This window comes from Acyrthosiphon pisum, chromosome A1 (assembly GCF_005508785.2).
Source record: "Acyrthosiphon pisum isolate AL4f chromosome A1, pea_aphid_22Mar2018_4r6ur, whole genome shotgun sequence".
NCBI classification, from domain to species: Eukaryota; Metazoa; Arthropoda; class Insecta; order Hemiptera; family Aphididae; genus Acyrthosiphon; species Acyrthosiphon pisum.
In genome coordinates, this window is record NC_042494.1 from 89,022,547 (window position 1) to 89,040,428 (window position 17,882).

At 30.2% G+C, this 17,882-nt stretch overlaps 7 non-coding genes across 7 annotated transcripts; all 7 read left to right on the forward strand.

Moving 5' to 3' along the window:
- Positions 1–10,599: 10,599 nt before the first annotated feature.
- On the forward strand, positions 10,600–10,671 carry TRNAP-UGG. The gene has a single exon. It is a non-coding gene; the product is annotated as a tRNA-Pro (tRNA).
- Positions 10,672–10,801: 130 nt separating this feature from the next.
- Positions 10,802–10,873, forward strand: TRNAP-UGG. The gene has a single exon. It is a non-coding gene; the product is annotated as a tRNA-Pro (tRNA).
- A 160-nt stretch (positions 10,874–11,033) lies between these two features.
- Positions 11,034–11,105, forward strand: TRNAP-UGG. Its single transcript has one exon. It is a non-coding gene; the product is annotated as a tRNA-Pro (tRNA).
- A 148-nt stretch (positions 11,106–11,253) lies between these two features.
- On the forward strand, positions 11,254–11,325 carry TRNAP-UGG. Its single transcript has one exon. It is a non-coding gene; the product is annotated as a tRNA-Pro (tRNA).
- A 147-nt stretch (positions 11,326–11,472) lies between these two features.
- TRNAP-UGG lies at positions 11,473–11,544 on the forward strand. The gene has a single exon. It is a non-coding gene; the product is annotated as a tRNA-Pro (tRNA).
- Positions 11,545–11,692: 148 nt separating this feature from the next.
- On the forward strand, positions 11,693–11,764 carry TRNAP-UGG. The gene has a single exon. It is a non-coding gene; the product is annotated as a tRNA-Pro (tRNA).
- Positions 11,765–11,919: 155 nt separating this feature from the next.
- On the forward strand, positions 11,920–11,991 carry TRNAP-UGG. Its single transcript has one exon. It is a non-coding gene; the product is annotated as a tRNA-Pro (tRNA).
- Positions 11,992–17,882: the final 5,891 nt, after the last annotated feature.

Genomic DNA, 17,882 nt, shown 5'->3' on the forward strand with positions numbered 1-17,882 from the left:
ATTATTATTCAAACAAGTTGATCTAATAAATTAATTATGGAGCATACACATTGGTACCTATCCGAAGGAAGTATAAAATAGGTTGTAAAATTGTTTTTTGATCGATATGTCTGATTGATTTTTTGTTGATAGTATTAAACAGTTTAAAAATTAAATTAATATATTATTATATCCATCACATTTATTGTGAAACACTGTAACTATTGCAGTCCAGTAATAAAATCGGTGACTAACAGAAATACCCACCCGTCACTTTTTTCTGTAATTTAAACTACGCAGTTACCATCTGCAAGCTTGGTTGTACCTATATTGGCTATTGGTATATAATATATATATAATAATCGATCGATAGTGACTCGTGAGACTCGGTGTTTCAGGAAATACCGGCAACGAGCAGTGTATTTAAAATACTCGAGTCTTTCAATTCAGGTCAAGGGTGAAAAGAAAATAAATCTTAAAAAATGTGCGAAACATAATCATTTAACGAACGGTGGATGGAGACGAAAGGAGGAGTGCTTTTGTGTTTATTATTATTACTCGTAGTGTTTTTTTTTTATCGCGTGCCACTGCACTAAAGACCGAGCGCGACGTCGGTAAGGGGAGTGTTGAACTTTTCTGCGTTCTTTTTATTTTAATTATGACCTTGACTCATATTTCCCTCAAGGCCAAATGTTTTAACTACCCTCGCCACGAGGAAAAGTTTCTTACTTTTTTTATTATTATTATTATTCTATTGCACCTCGCTCCTCACCCCACCGCGACGCCGACGCCGCTGCCGCCTTCTTTGTTATTGCTGTTAAAAGAAGTAATTTATCCACCCCCCTCAGCCAGCGGTGTCTGGATTTAATTTGCATGCAACAAGTGCCATAAATATTTATCGTCGATTAAAAAAAAAAAAGAAAACGAAAACGAAAGAAGAAAACAAAAACAAAAACAACAGATTAAAAACATTCCAGACGTTGCATTTTTTTACGGCAACTGTACGTAATAAGAAAATAACAACTGTTTTCTGGTTTTTCTTTAACACATATATTCACGTTTAACTGCCGATAGGTCAAAACGTTTTGAATTGTTTACCTATATAAACCTAATCTTTATTATCATAAGTTTAAGTTTATCTCAATTTTGCAGAATTATTATGCATTTGTTATACAGTATTACAATAGTAATATAATAATTACAATTAGAATTTTGTTTATACTTGAACTTTCGATTAAAGGACTTCACAACACTTAATTTTTTAAGTGTATTATTGTATTCAAAATAATGAAAAACATTTTGGTAAAAATCGTTTAACGTAAATAAAGGATTATTCAACGAGTTAATGAGAGTTGATGAATAACTTAATCCTAAGTATATTTATGTGCTTGAGACGATGGTGCATTTTAAAATTGAATATATCTTTGTAACAAACCAAACCTTACAAAATTCACTATAAGTAGTACTTTTATCTATTATGAAAAAACTAGAAAATATATTATCAAACCAGTAATCACACCAGTGTCATACTGTCATTAACTCAAAAAAACACTTAAGTTTACATACAAAAAAAAAAATTATAATATTATCTTTAATAATTGAAATCATTGAACTAAAGACATTTTTACACGTAAAACATATGCCATCGTTCAGATTTCGGCTCTGTAACGTCATATGCATATTTTCAAACGCTCGTATCTCATCGAATAATTAGCGTTAAAGTGAACCTAAGACCCACCCCATATTTTTTAGATAATGATATATTATTTTAAATCTAAGCACACTTGTTTTTTGTGTTGTGATGTCCTTTAAGATATACATTGTGTCATTATTATACATAATAGGTACATCTCTAAATTATATTTTTTATCGTTTCATTATAGTATTATATTTGCTTAAAAGAAAAAAAGAAAAATCGTAAATACGAACAAATGTTAAATTAAAAGTAAGTACTTATTCCGGGTTGCATAAACATTAAATGATTAATCAATCACTAACAATTTAATGAATCAATAGTGAGCTAATGATTCCTTGAACATGAAAAATGGCCAATTATTGGTCCGTTATTAATCTTTAATGAACCATTAAATTAATCTTTTTTTATGCAATTACAAATATAAAAAAGTGCAAATATATGTGTGTACTAGTATGTCGCATTATAATATAGCACGAGTCAACTAACATTCTTGTACATAAGTTTGAAAAGTCGAGGTATAAAAAGTATAAAAATATTAGAAAAAAATGAATAAATTATAAATAAGAAAAAATGAATGAAATGCAAACAAAATACATTTAATGTATATTGTATTTGTTTAGACTCGTTGTGTGGGAATTACAGTATGTTCATACAATTTTTTACTATAGTTACTTATTTACTTATTTTTAATAAATAATAATACATTTTTTCATCATTAAAAACATAAACCGAACAACCAATATTTTTGATCATATAAATTATATGTATATAAAATTATATTTCCAGCCCTAAGTCTGAAAAATGGAAGGAAAATATTGATTTTCCAAAATATTCCCCAACGTTATTTGCGTATGAATAAAAAATATTTAGACCACAATTTATTTACATAATATATAAAATATTATATTATTATACACAAAATAAACCCAGGCTACAATTTACATATGTAAAAATATATGTATACGGGACGCAATTTACAGTGACCACACAATATACATGGCCAAATTACAATAACATATTTTACCCAATGCACTACGACACCATGATAAAATACCACGAATAAAATATAAAGCCGTTGTACGCTGTACTTACACATTATATACGTAATGGTAATGCAACTAACTTGTCTTATGATACATATAACCATAGATATAAAAATGGATATGTAGTAATAATAATATAATATTATGTTGTCGTGCCGTTCGCATATTATATTATAATAGTATAATACACATCGCAATACGTTTTAAAGGTATATGATATAGCTATATTATAAGCTCGGAAGCGCGAGATTTTGACGAATCAGTAATATATTAAGTATATATATTGTATAATATACGAGTGTGGGTTCGTCGATCCAGGTGCACCCGTATATTATAACGACGACAGTACCTACCTACATAATATTACACGCGTAGTATAATAATAATAATAATAATATATAATATGCGTGCCTACCTATGTTTAATAATAATAAAAAGGGTATGCAAATTTATGCGCTCCTCGATCCTGGGAGGCTGTGTTCGGCATTCGACGTGCCTTCTCGCGGGGAACCGGTAGCGAGGCGCGTGTATATAATATTATAATATATACAATATAATATATAGGGTTTGGAAGGGCCCCGCGAATGGGTGTCGTGTGACGGGTGATACAGTGTGAAATAGAGTGTGAGTGAGAGAGAGAGGAAAAAAGGCAAATTTAGATCGACGTGGTTCAAAAAACACCGCCGAAAGGGTTAAACGCACCACAGAAGAGCTCATATTTAAATATTACTAGTCGACGGTGGAGGACACACGGAACTCGCGCGCAAAACTGCACTCATACCGCGGGTGAGTACTCTAATATAGAATATTATATTTTGTTATTATTGTGGCATATACGCCGAAGACGTATATATAATAATGTGATTGTTGTTATTTTATTATATTATTTTGTTATTTTTACCGTAAAACGCCCCAAACCAGTTTGGGACACGCGCGTCATAACACACTCATATGCTCCGCGCATACGCAGTAGTTCATCCCGTTTTGGGGGAAGTTTCGCCCTCGCCAACCCTTGACCTCTCAGTTATTCCTCCGCCCACAATCGGTGGCGGCTTGTCCAAATATATCATCAATAATTATATTGTATTATACATCACCACGCCATAATGGAATACTAACAGTAAGTGTATACCTACCCAATGTACAATATAATATAATTAACTGTACTGAAAAACGATGGGCTAACATTTTGATCGAAATTTAGGTACCTACATTAATTTTTTTTATGTACACCGATTATATATAAATATTAATAATTCCTACTGTGCAATTAATAGTAAAGTTTAATATAACAATTCATTCATATTATATAGGTATGGATAACGTTATCCCGGCAAATATTTCTTTCAACGACGTATGTTGAATTTTTAATTTCTGCGATTGATAAATTATATAAGTGTAGGTGCTTAATATTATTTTATTAGACGTGCATGTGTATGATATTATGTTACATTAATAATTAATATTATACTATGCAGTATATTCGAGCCATAAATTGACATAGGAAATACGTTTTTAGATAAATTGTTACAAACATTTTTTAAAGCTGACAAAATATGATAATTGTATACAAGTCTAAAGTTGATAGTTTAAGTTCTCACGCTTAATTTGTTTGAACGTCAGATACACGAATAAATCACTGTATAATAATACAAATTTAATATTTAAAAATCCACAATATATAGGTACCTTTAATCAGATTTACATAATTACATGTAATCGCTAGGTACGTATAAAGCTATAAACGTATAATTTACAGAAAACCTCCGTAAATATTAAATGTATAGTTTTTAGGATTGGATTTATACGATTTAATTAGAAAGTACCTATAACTGAAACAGATTTTATGCCTTACGCGAGAATCCATACAAAATGCATAGTTAAAATGCCTTTTGCAATAATTAAGGTATAAATGAATAAATTTAAATTTACCTGATAATTTCGCTGATCGCTGTTTACATCATACCTATTTGTTTAAAATATATTCGTATAAATATTAAATATATCCTATGTTCTCATTGTTCTCAATATGTATTTCATAACCCCACGCATTATAATTAAAACTTTGTTTTACATAGGTATACGAATATTAATTGTTCTTGTGTGTCGGTTATTTCCATATTTAAAGATTAAGTATGTTTTTATTTATGAAGCATAATAATATGCTCAATAATTTATTATATTACCAACTCAAATATAATATTATAGTATTATACTAGTGTCTGGTGTTGCAGGCATATGATACTGGTGATCCATTGATTAATATCGTTAAGATTATTAAATTTGTAGATTTTATAAATATTATTATCTTGGGCAAATTTCAAATATCCAAATACCTGGTATTTTTACTGCCTTCTAAGCTTCTATTAGAAGTAAAATAAATATATTTGTTTTATTTTGTATTAATTGTAATTATTTTAGATGTATGACGTAGGTAGGTAATTATTTTAGTAATATAGTATCAAATAAATCTTAAAAAGACAAAATAAACATTGATAACGAATTAAAATTACTTATAGGTAGTAAATAGTAATAATAAGTAAAATATTAGCTACCTATTTAATATAATTAACTAAAAATAATACTTCAATTTTAGATAAGTATTACACTATAATTATCATCATGTCAAAGTTCTTCCAGATCCTTCATTCTATGAAACATTTTCTTAATTATACCTAAGTTATAACTTATAAGTATTAGGTACATACTACATTCACATTGATTATAATAAATATATATAAATACTAGTATACCATAATCTATTCCGAATAAGAGCACACCTGCAGATTTACGTAGCAAAACCAGTTTTGACCGTGGCCGCCTGGTGTGCTCTTATTCTGAACTGAGTATACTTGTATTTATAACCAATGCCCAATGGCACCACGTAAGTACTTGGAAAATTGTTTATCGTCGACAACGACCGATGACGGTACACAATATAGCTACAGCCTATATAGGCTATAACAGCGGTTTTCAAACTTTTAATAGCGAATAGCTGACAATTTTTATGAGACCACGGCACATTTACTGAATGATCGCGGCACCCAGCTTGAAAACCACTGGCCTATAACATAGCATAAATAGTATAATAATATTATTTTGCTTTCGTAATTTAATTATTAACGAAAATTATAATACTCTTTTGTAATGAACTACGAAAATAATCTTGATACAGCCTACAAAAGGGCAACTCGCGTAATTTTCTGCGAGAACACTCAACGTTGACAAACACAGAGCAGCTCAATTTATCATTATTATTTTGTTCAACTTCAACATACGTCGCTTCGATCAGGTATTTACTATTGTCTATTTGAATTATCAGCATAAAATAAATATTTTAGACCATGGATATTACGGAATATGTGTACAATATTTTAATATCTTGACTTGATTATACGTCCGTATGTCTCCGATAGTGATACACGCATAATGTAGCGCACATAATAATACACTTTACTATTAGATAATATGTTAAGCACATCTCTATATATACCTACTCCAAAGTTAATATTTAAAAAAATGAATACCTATGATTATGTATCAAACCAAATTTTACATTTATCAATAGATTACAACATTTTTGTCTATGTTAAAATCAATAAAATCTTTCTTATCCGAATTTTAAAAACAAGACTGATACTTGATAACCTGCACTAATATTTTTTTTTCACAGGCATTTACAGTTTATGCTTACAAAAACTATACTGAATATATCGTATATGTCTGTATCATGTCGTATATTGTTTGTACCAGTGGATATTTTAACTTATATACTGGGCGACATTTCTGTCGCCCAGAGAAAACTTTTTGTCGCCTAGGTAGTAGATGATATATTTAATTACTGGGCGACAACGATTTTTGTAAAAATTTTGATGTTTGAAATTATTTATTATTTATTTGTTTAATTTTGTTGTTTATTTATGACATATATAATTTCGTTTGAAAAATAATTATTGAGAATGAAACACCCGAAGAAAAACCTATGTGATTGTTCACCGTAGGTATCCATAGAAATTTACCCGGTAAAATTTACGGGTAAAAGTAAATTTACCTAAATTTTACCGAGTTTTTTTACCATTGAAAAATTTGAGTGACCCCTTATTTTAAATGTTTTTAGAAGCGGAATAAGTTTTATTTAGGTAGCCAAAGTAACCAATATGACTATAAAATGCAGAGACTGTATTTTACTTTATCTATATAATATATAGATTATACTTTAATTCAAAAGTAAACACTTAGTGCTCAGTGTTCTGTCATTACTCGCTATGTGTGTCTGTGGTAGCGACTTGCTTACGTTAATACTTACTGCCTAGTAGTACCCTTACATTGTATTAAACATGCACAAATAATCGTGTTCAATACTATAACGGTTGTATATTCCCACGTTTTATTGTTTTAGTTTTTTAATTCAATTCAACATACACTCGCCTAATTAAATTAATATGTTCCGAATTTTAATTACATTTCAATAATTATTATGTACCTATTGGCGTATTGAAGGTAAGAAATTATTGGAAAATTTAATAAAAATTACACCTAAACATTTTTTTTCCAAAATTTACCAATTTACCGAATTTTACGTAAATGTACGTACATTTTAACGGTTATAATTATTTTTACCGGTAAATTCCACATCTCTAAATACAATGCAAGAAAGCGCGGCAAGCGACAATATGTGACATGTTTCATCTGGTCATTAATCACCTGGCAAATATATAAAAATTGATTGTTTTTGATTTTATTTTAGTCCTTGTTCCTACAAGCTATTAGCTAAATAATTACTTTCATTTCTTTCGGTACCCAAGTATAAAATAATTTAAAATCTAATATTTTATACTTGTACTTATACTAAATACAGTACCTATTTTCAATAATAATAATATATTACAAAATACAATAATTCTAAATAAAATATATATACTTGCATAATATGATATGTATACGTATTACCATTGGTTATAAATACTAGTAAAAATAGTAGTATTTATAATCAATGGTATTGATGTAATATTAATAACATTCTGTGCATTTATATGAATAATCAATATAATAACTATTATTATAAATTATTATTTATAAATGAATATAATTAATACTGAAAAGCATTTAATAAGATCATGATATGTTTATTTTAATAGTCAGCGTGAATTATTTTTTTATGTCGCCCAGTGATAATTCCTAAAAATATCCACTGGTTTGTACCTAATTAGGTAAATTAGTACTAGTTATTTTATTAGTTTATAAACACAAATTTAAATTTCTTACAAGACCTTAAAGTATATAAAATTATATAAAAATAAGTTAGTCTGTTAGAAAATAAAATATTGAGGCCCGGTGCACAGAATTATGCACCGGGCCCCGAAATCCATCTATTATACCATATCATGTTATAAAAACGTATTATAATCAATACATACTCAACTCTTATTATTTTATTTTACTGAATATTTTTCTGTCACTAATTTAGAAAGTTAGTATACCTAATATGTTTAGGTATCTAACATATTATTGGAAAATATAATGGTTAATACTATTGGGTATATAGTGTAATATTAAACCAAAACCGTAATTTTGTATTTTAATGAATCGAAATATTTTTTAATTATTATGAATTGAAATATTGAAGATCTAACCTTCAAAAAAATATTAATTCATTAGATACCTATGGTTCAACTGGATCTAGTGAGTTGGAATCGCGGACGCCTCGCCCCCGCCGGTTCGTCCCCGTAAAAAAAATGAGCTCACGGACGTTTCGACCCCGTCTATTATTGAGATAGGACATTTGGCCCCCGGGAGTTCATTTTATCGTCGTTGTCGTCGTCGTCTTTGTCGCCGAACAACTCAAACAAAATTGGTAATTTCACATGTTAGGAAATCCCAAAAATAATATTTTGGAAAAAGTTATTAGTTTTAATAATAAATAATAATCATAATAATAATATGATATAGTATAAATTTATTAAATAAATAAATATATGTAAAACCCCAAAGGGTAAGAGTACAGCATTGAAAGACTACAATTATCGTTTATTTAACACATGAAGACAATAGTTGAAATAACTGGGAATAAATTAAACATCAATATTCAAATTATAAATTCAAGTTTTTAGCTTAGAGCAGGAATCGAAAAAAAATCAAAATTAGAAATTTTATTACAAGTTGTTGATAGGCCATCCCCACATATTAATATAAATTATATTGAAATTGTACTTTTTTTAAAAACAATTGAAATTTTAAATTAAAAAAAGCCATTTAAATGTAGTGATTTAAAATACCGGGGACCAAACGTCCTATGGGTAGGTAAATAACATCGCATAACTCCTGGGGGCCAAATGTCCTATCTTAATAATAGACCGGGACGAAACGTCCTTTTACCAGTGAGTTGGCAATGATTGTTGCGGTAATGAAGTAATGAACAAAAACATATACCTATGGTTATTTAACGTTTTATTCGAATATGTAACTAAATGAAAAAAATTATAGCTCTGTTGTCTATATGCATTATAAAATATAAATATGTTATACAGAGTGATTCGCAAAGCATGGTCATTTCCATTTTTTATTTTTAATAATGAAGTATTCAAATTCAGATTTTGGGGATTTTTAAGTTTACATAAACTTAATAGTTTTATTTTCAAATACTTAGATTTTGTACCTACATAATTTAAAGAGTACCTATCCAAGCTGTGGAGAGAGGACTTATTTTTTCAAATTATTATCACCTATTTTCCTTATTAATTCATAAGTAAATGATTTGTCTTAAATGTTGATATGTCTTAATTGAAAGAGTAGTTATTGAGTTATTTAACTACATATACGTATAGGCACTAACTAGTAACTAGTAACTACTAAAAATAAATAATAATGGTTCATAGACTATACCTAATGATTTGTTTTAAAAATATTATGGGAGTTAATAACTAATGGTAATGACTTATGATGATTTTTAAATATTAGATATATAGTAATTACCTGCTTACTAATATTTATCTATGAACATATTTTTTTAATATTTTCGGAGTCTAATAATTATTAATTACTAGGATAAAATCACGGCTACATTTACTAGTAGGTACCTATCTATTATAGCCGTGATTAAAATATATATATATCATTACAAATTACATCTATTTTGTATTTTTGTACTTTTGTAAGACTATGTACGGTCATCACTCATAATCCATCACTATTATCTTATAGTATAAAATATGTATTACCTATGCAAAAAATAATATTATAGGTTAATTTTATTATTTTAATAGTTCGAAGCTTAATTTAGTTAGGTACATCAACATTTTCATAAAAATCATCAGCTGCATCATATAATATTATGTCGCACTGTCGCAGTAAAAAGGGTTAGTTCAAATTAAAAAAATTATATCATCATAGAACCATTTTTAATAATTGTAAAATTGTCAAACATTTGAAAATATGGTCTTTAAATAAACCTAATTAGAGATTACTGCAAAAAAAAAAAAAAACAAAATTTGAGTAAATTCATTATTATAAAGGAAAACGTGGAGACGCTAACGCTTGGTAAATCGTAGTGTATAATGTATAACCATAGTCGAATAGGGATGATTAGTATTAAAATATAATAGTCATGAACGTATTCCGACACTATCACGGGCTCAATTGAAAACGACAAGCTGAAAATCACCTCCACGTATTCGATGTACCGAAGTTATAACAGCAGTGGCGACGTGACGTCACTGCTTTAGTGGCGGTGAACGTGGGGCCAACGTTAGTGATAGTCGTAGGAGATACAGGAGTGGGGAATCCTCGATAATAATAAGAATTAGTTGATCATGGAGATTGAAACCGTGAAATTATATTTGTATAAACCTTAAAAAGAGTACGAACGACATCAGCATTCACGGCGGCCTGTTGGTCTAGGGGTATGATTCTCGCTTTGGGTGCGAGAGGTCCCGGGTTCAAATCCCGGACAGGCCCGAATATTTTTTTGCACTTTTTTCCAACGTTTTTTATCCCACGTTCGACTCACAACCGATATGGTTTGTAGTCGATCACACTCGACACGCGCCTTTCTAAATGGTGAACGTTTTTTAGTCTTAAACACGGCGGCCTGTTGGTCTAGGGGTATGATTCTCGCTTTGGGTGCGAGAGGTCCCGGGTTCAAATCCCGGACAGGCCCACTAAAATTTTTGTTTGTTACTATTTTTTTCTTTACATTTTTTTTTTGTCGATTAACCGGTTCGTCCGAGACCGCGACTCGCGAGTGAAAGGAAATGGAAAGCTGCCAACAACCGATCGCACGGATTAAACCACGAACAATCACGTGGTACTATCATGGCGGCCTGTTGGTCTAGGGGTATGATTCTCGCTTTGGGTGCGAGAGGTCCCGGGTTCAAATCCCGGACAGGCCCGAAACTTTTTTTTGCGTTTTTTTTTTTTTATTTCGTTACCTTTTACTAGTTACTAGTTCTTATTAAAAAACCTGTTTCTTTTTTGTTTTTGCTTCGGTCACGCGCGTTTGTGACTAAACGACAATCGTTCGCAATTCTCTTACACCGCGGCCTGTTGGTCTAGGGGTATGATTCTCGCTTTGGGTGCGAGAGGTCCCGGGTTCAAATCCCGGACAGGCCCGAAACCAAAAATTTTTTGCAAAATAAAATTTTTTTTTTGCAATTTTGAATGATGTCACTTTTTACAACAAGACGTGTTTTTTTGTCTACGCCACGGACACGCGCGCTTGTGACTAAACGACGATCGTTCGCGACTTTCTTTTACCACGGCCTGTTGGTCTAGGGGTATGATTCTCGCTTTGGGTGCGAGAGGTCCCGGGTTCAAATCCCGGACAGGCCCGCAACAAATTTTTTTTTACAAATTTTATATATTTTTCTCGATTTTTTTCCAAGCATTCTCTTTTATCCAGTAACGCGTGTTAGTGGGAGAAATACTGCAGAAGTCTGACTACTGTAAAGCGTGACTATTGACGACATTCACATACCGCGGCCTGTTGGTCTAGGGGTATGATTCTCGCTTTGGGTGCGAGAGGTCCCGGGTTCAAATCCCGGACAGGCCCGAAAACCAAAATTTTTCGAAAAATTTTATATTTTTTTTTCGAATTTTTTTTTTATCCACGCATTCTCCTTTATCCATTAACGCGTGTTAGTGGGAGAAATTCTGCAGAAGTCTGACTACTGTAAAGCGTGACCATTGACGACGTTCAAATACCGCGGCCTGTTGGTCTAGGGGTATGATTCTCGCTTTGGGTGCGAGAGGTCCCGGGTTCAAATCCCGGACAGGCCCGAAAACCAAAATTTTTCAAAAAATTTTCGTCCACGTCGTGAATAGTTTCATTATTCTCACGCGTACTATACAGATTAAAATATTATTATAATTATACGATTAAAGCTTTTTTTCATTTTTTTTTTGCCGACCCGCAACAGCACGTTATATATACCTATTATTAATATTAAACTAGTATGCAGGATTATACCAGGTACCTTCGTCCACTTATATATTACCTATGCAAATTGAATAAACGCCGACGCGCAAAAACCACCCACCACGCTGCATAGCAGTTTGCATGTGACGGCCAACTACTATAATATATATATAAATAAATATATTAGGTATAATATACATGAGCAACATACATTTCAAATACACGACTACCCAAGCGTACATAGTATATACATTATATACGTAAAATATGGGTATATAGTACTTAAATATATATAATATTATGTTTATTGCGTGCGTCTACTGTGTGTATTATAATATATGTATATGTATTATACATAAAGCGTGACGGGACAAAAACAATATAGAAATTCCATGTTTGCGCTCGGAACTAATTTACGAAATACCCCTAAGGGTTTCCAGGGCGTGTATATTTATTTATATATGTGTGTGATGTATAAGTGTGTGTGTGTGTGTGTGTGTGTGTGTGTGTGTGTGTGTTATAAACTGCTGCGCGAGGTCGCCCTTAGTGTCGGCCCAGCGCCGCACATCAAAGGCACCCTTTAACCCTTTTCCCGCCTGTGTATACGTTGTATATATGCGCAAGGAAGCCGTTCCTTAAATCTAAGGAGTTACCCCGTCGCAATTAATTTCATGCGAATCGTATGCATGTACAATGCACAATATATAATAATATATAATATGTAATAAGTATATCCCTGCAGTAGCCTAGGGCTGCGAGACCTGCAGTCATGAGCCAGGTTCATAATTATAAATAGGTGTAAATCAGACGTAGGTGTGTATAATAATCGAACATACATTATTATCATTTTGTTTAACATAATATTATGCGTATTATGATAATATATTAACGTATTATATATTATTAAAATTATTTACTTTTTTACTAAAGTTCTAAAATTACGATGCCGATTCAGTAAAATATTTAAATAAAATATTGTACTTCTAAATATTTTTATAATTTAATAAAATAAAATAATCAATAATCACATACCGCCAAATTAATCAGTACCTAGTCATGAACTCATGAATGGTAACATATCATAATATGATAATATATAATATAGGTACTAATAAAAACAATAACATTTTATTTATTATTAAAATATGTTCTTTAATCTTATAATTATAATAGTACACTGTACACTGTACACTGTACACAATACAATAAATTAAATGTATATAAAATAAAACATCAAATAAGAATATTATATGCCCAAAATAATATGTTTGTTATAACATAACATTACTTTATGATAAGGTAGGTATATTAGGTATTCTTAATTATTATATCGAGTATATTATTCATCCAATACAAAATATACAATTATTATCGCTACTTCATTTTTGATTTTTTACGCTATGCATTCCACCGTTGCCTGCTTTAAATGAAACACATTTTTATGTGATTCAGATATTAGTTAATATCTTATATCTAATTTATCTATGTTATATACTTCACCTCCTCACATTCTCATCTAGCTCGTGTATCAGTATATTAGTTTATATTATATAACAATAATATTATATTATATTTTGTTAGTATGTGTGATAATAATATGTCGTATTTGTATTATATTTTACAATGTACATTGTACATACATAATATTATGTGCACTATTCCTTTGTTTTATGTATTTATGATGGTATTTTATTTTTTTGCTGAAATGTGAATTTTCTCAGTTTAAATTTTAGACTCGTTTCTCTCAATGATTCATAGCCTTTGGGGTCTTTTACTCAAATAAGAAGTTACAAATCTCATCTTCCCTCTCAGGTGTAACAATTTATTTTCGTATAACCTTCTTGGACTATAATTACTATGAATATATTCATAAAACAGGATATAATAATAGTATGTTTGGCTTGTTCTAATGACACGTGTCATAAAATAATATTATTCCAAATAATGAACATTATGTGTATACCTATATTTTTAAGAATAAATTAAATGCATCTCTAAAATATAATATACTTATTCCGTAGTTAGAGACATCTGCAATAGTAATGAAATAATTTATTAATCTTATACTAATGATGGATAAAAAATTATAATTAATCAATCGTAGCCCATAGGTACACATTGCATTAAATAAAACAAAATGTATTATTTTCAGTACTATTAGGTATAATTATATGTTTCCTATAGATAAATAAAAACATATATTTTGATTTTATCTTGTCCTGGGAAAATAATAATTAAACTCATTTTTTTACATTTTATGTGATATGTAGACCCATACTGGCTACAAAAATACAAAATATAGGTTTGAGTAGTTCATATTATCAATTACCTAAGTTCATATAGGTTGAAGCCTATTATTTTGTGAAAATACATATTATAATTTATAATTATAAAATACATAATATCATTATATTCAGTTTCGTTATTCTGCCACGGAATAACATTCTAAAATTTGTATTTTGTATATATTTTATTATTTTAGCATAATATTATTTATATACACAATATATTCCTATATTATGTAATGTGTGTATTACCGCTACTAAAAATATATTTGAATATTATTTTTTCAATGTCGAAATATCATTGTGTAACATAATTCACATTTGTAACAGAAAATAAATATTTGCTTTTTTTTTTTAATAAGGATAGGTAATATTCGCAGACTTATAATGTTTTGAAATATAACTTGTAGTCGTATTAATTCTTAACAAAACATAATATTATGGTGTTTGTATTTGATATGACACCAATGCAATTCAAATAATAAACAATTCCACCAAATCGCCCATGCATGTTGCCGAAGGTCTTTTAAAATTAAAAAAAAAAATAAACAATTCTGCATATATAAATCATTATAATTTAGAACAACACGTTTTTAAATAATAATATTATTAATGTTTAATACTGAACGGTACAATATCTTGTTTTTGTATAAGACCACTTTAACAATAATATTTTTCATTTCCATAAAGCTGTTTATTTAACTACACAAAACTTGTTGTAATACGAAATAAATCTCGTAGTTAGCCGCTATAGTATCAGCCAGGTCAGCAAACATAATATTATACTGTTGTATAATATGAAAATATCATCATTATAGAACATAGTAATTTTACTACTTATATTAACTATATATAAATATATTAAATAATGTTCCAAGAAAGCTGTGATTAAATTTAATATACAATCTACCTGTTAGATATTTAATAAGATTGCTGTAAATTGATAATATGTGCAAAAAAATATTTGATAAGCTTTTATCTTACATTTATACAACATTATATGTAAATTAAACTTCATAGCATAATAATATTAATTATTTCAATAAATTATAATATTTTGCATGGACTGCTCGCTGTAAGTTATACATAAAACGAAATCCTTCTGTTCACAGACACGTTATAATAATTATTAAAGTTTGAATATCATTATAATTGGTTCCTGTCCCCTGATGTAGGCTATATAGAATTCATATTTAATTTAAAATTTAAACCCTCCGAATAGCTGAAAAAAACTTAAGTAAGTTTTAGTAAGTTATGGTAGTTTAAATTCAATCAATAAACAGTGTTATCACTTGTATAAGGGAAAATCATGATAACCACATGACGGACTTTAGAGTTAGAAATACATTTATGACAGACACAGGTATTAATAATATTAAGGATAGTAGTTTTAATGTTTTTACTGATGTAGGTATGTCTCCACACATTATCACGGTTACCACGGTAATAAAGTAAATACCACTGTAATTAAATTTCATACTTGACCTAGCTAACTCAGTGAAGGGGAGTTCACATCTACGTCATCTGTTATCGTGCCGCGTGGCTTTTATCTTATTAAGATTGGCAGTTGTAATCGCATATTACAATGGTACCTATATCATTCACTAACAATGATCTACTGTTTTTCCAGAGTTGGTCCGAGCTCAACTTTTGGGCACGATAGATAACGTAGCTGTGAACCCCCCTGCTTAAGTCCTTATTTCTTTACTGATCGATATTATATTTTTGATATAATATACAAATATATGCACACAATTATACGGTTACCGTGCCAATAAAATAAATACCAATGTAATTTCATACACCACCTACCCAGACAGCAATTTTTTGTTTAATAATATTAATTTAACATTATAATAACGAATAATATTAGTATAACGTTATTATAATATTATCATTACAAAATGCTGTCTGGGTAGTTAACACACTGTAAGTGGTATTTTTTACTGTATTACTATACTTATAAAATACTGATTTGTCTTATGTCGAAATCTGTATTACCACGAATACACCCGCGTAGTATATCACAATAATAGTAAAGCTTCCATATCTAAAGTATAGGTACAAGAACTCTATCTAATATTTTATTACAATGTACCTACTTACTACCTAGGTTTGTAACATAGGTACTGCGTCAGACCTGCAGTGTTCAATCATACCACCCCCTATACCATATAATCTGTAGGTATTTATTCAAATAGAGGTATTATTATTATTGTTGTTGTTGATTCCAATTCGCCAATTAACCGGTACACCGCGGTGGACAATGAACAAGTATTATAATGTAGGTGCCGGATGTCCGGCGCTCGTGCGCCATAAAATGACAATAAATATTTTCGTTGACCGACTTAATGTCTCGTGAATAATTCGTTGTTGTCGTCGGGTCGACGGTAAGGAAATGATTGTTATTAATGACTGTCCACCGACACCGTCGCCGCCGCGATGACCCCGTCGTCGTCGACCTAGTGTTTATAATATATAAAATATTATACGATGGGGCGTTGTGTTGTGCACACGCGCAAAAAGGTATTTAAAAAAAGGGTTGACCGCACCCGGCCAAGGGCCAAGGATCAAGGGTCACGCCTTGTGTTTGTATTATTGGCACCGGACCATTGACCATTAATAGGTATATGTATACAATATAATATTTTTATTATAATATTTTATGTACCCATTTTATATATATATATTTACCTACCTATAAACTACTGCTGAAGCGGGGTGACGTGAAATTTATTGCTGCAGGACCGCGTGCGACACGTAGTGGTACGCAATTTTATAATATCGCTATTAGCGCGAGCGCATACACATAATAATATATTATATATGAATTGAATTAATGACGTAGTAGGAACTCACGCGTGCGAGCTCTGCTGCAGGAGCAGGACCCTCCGCGCTGGCAACGATATATTTGCGAGTATATTGTCACAGAGATCATATAATAATATTATAATATATATATGAAGCCCTCTCGGGAAACAAATTTGAAACTACATACTTATCATGCTCGCGGGATATGATACGCGCGTATATAATATTACTACATAGCTGCGTGACGAAAATGCGCCAATATCTATATAATTAACAAAAGGCAATGTTTGTGCATGTGTGCGCGTGTGTAAATGATCCGCAACCAATAATTGAACTCGTGGTTCAGAAATATGGTACATAGGTAAACCAATATATCTGATGATGAAGATGTGCATCTCATCGAAGCCAATTTTTTTAATTTTTCGTTTTAAAGAGGAGACTCACAAAAAAAGGGATATTATTTTTCTATTGTAGGTTCATAAGGTTGACATTGGTTACGGAACATAAAATATTGATTGGATATAATTTTAGACTTTTAGTATTTATATAAAATCACACAACAATGACTGCAGTGACGCATGTGTGTTAAAAATCCATACATTTTACATATTATAATGGAGTTATTAAGCTGAATGTTGAAATCTACGGGCATCGCC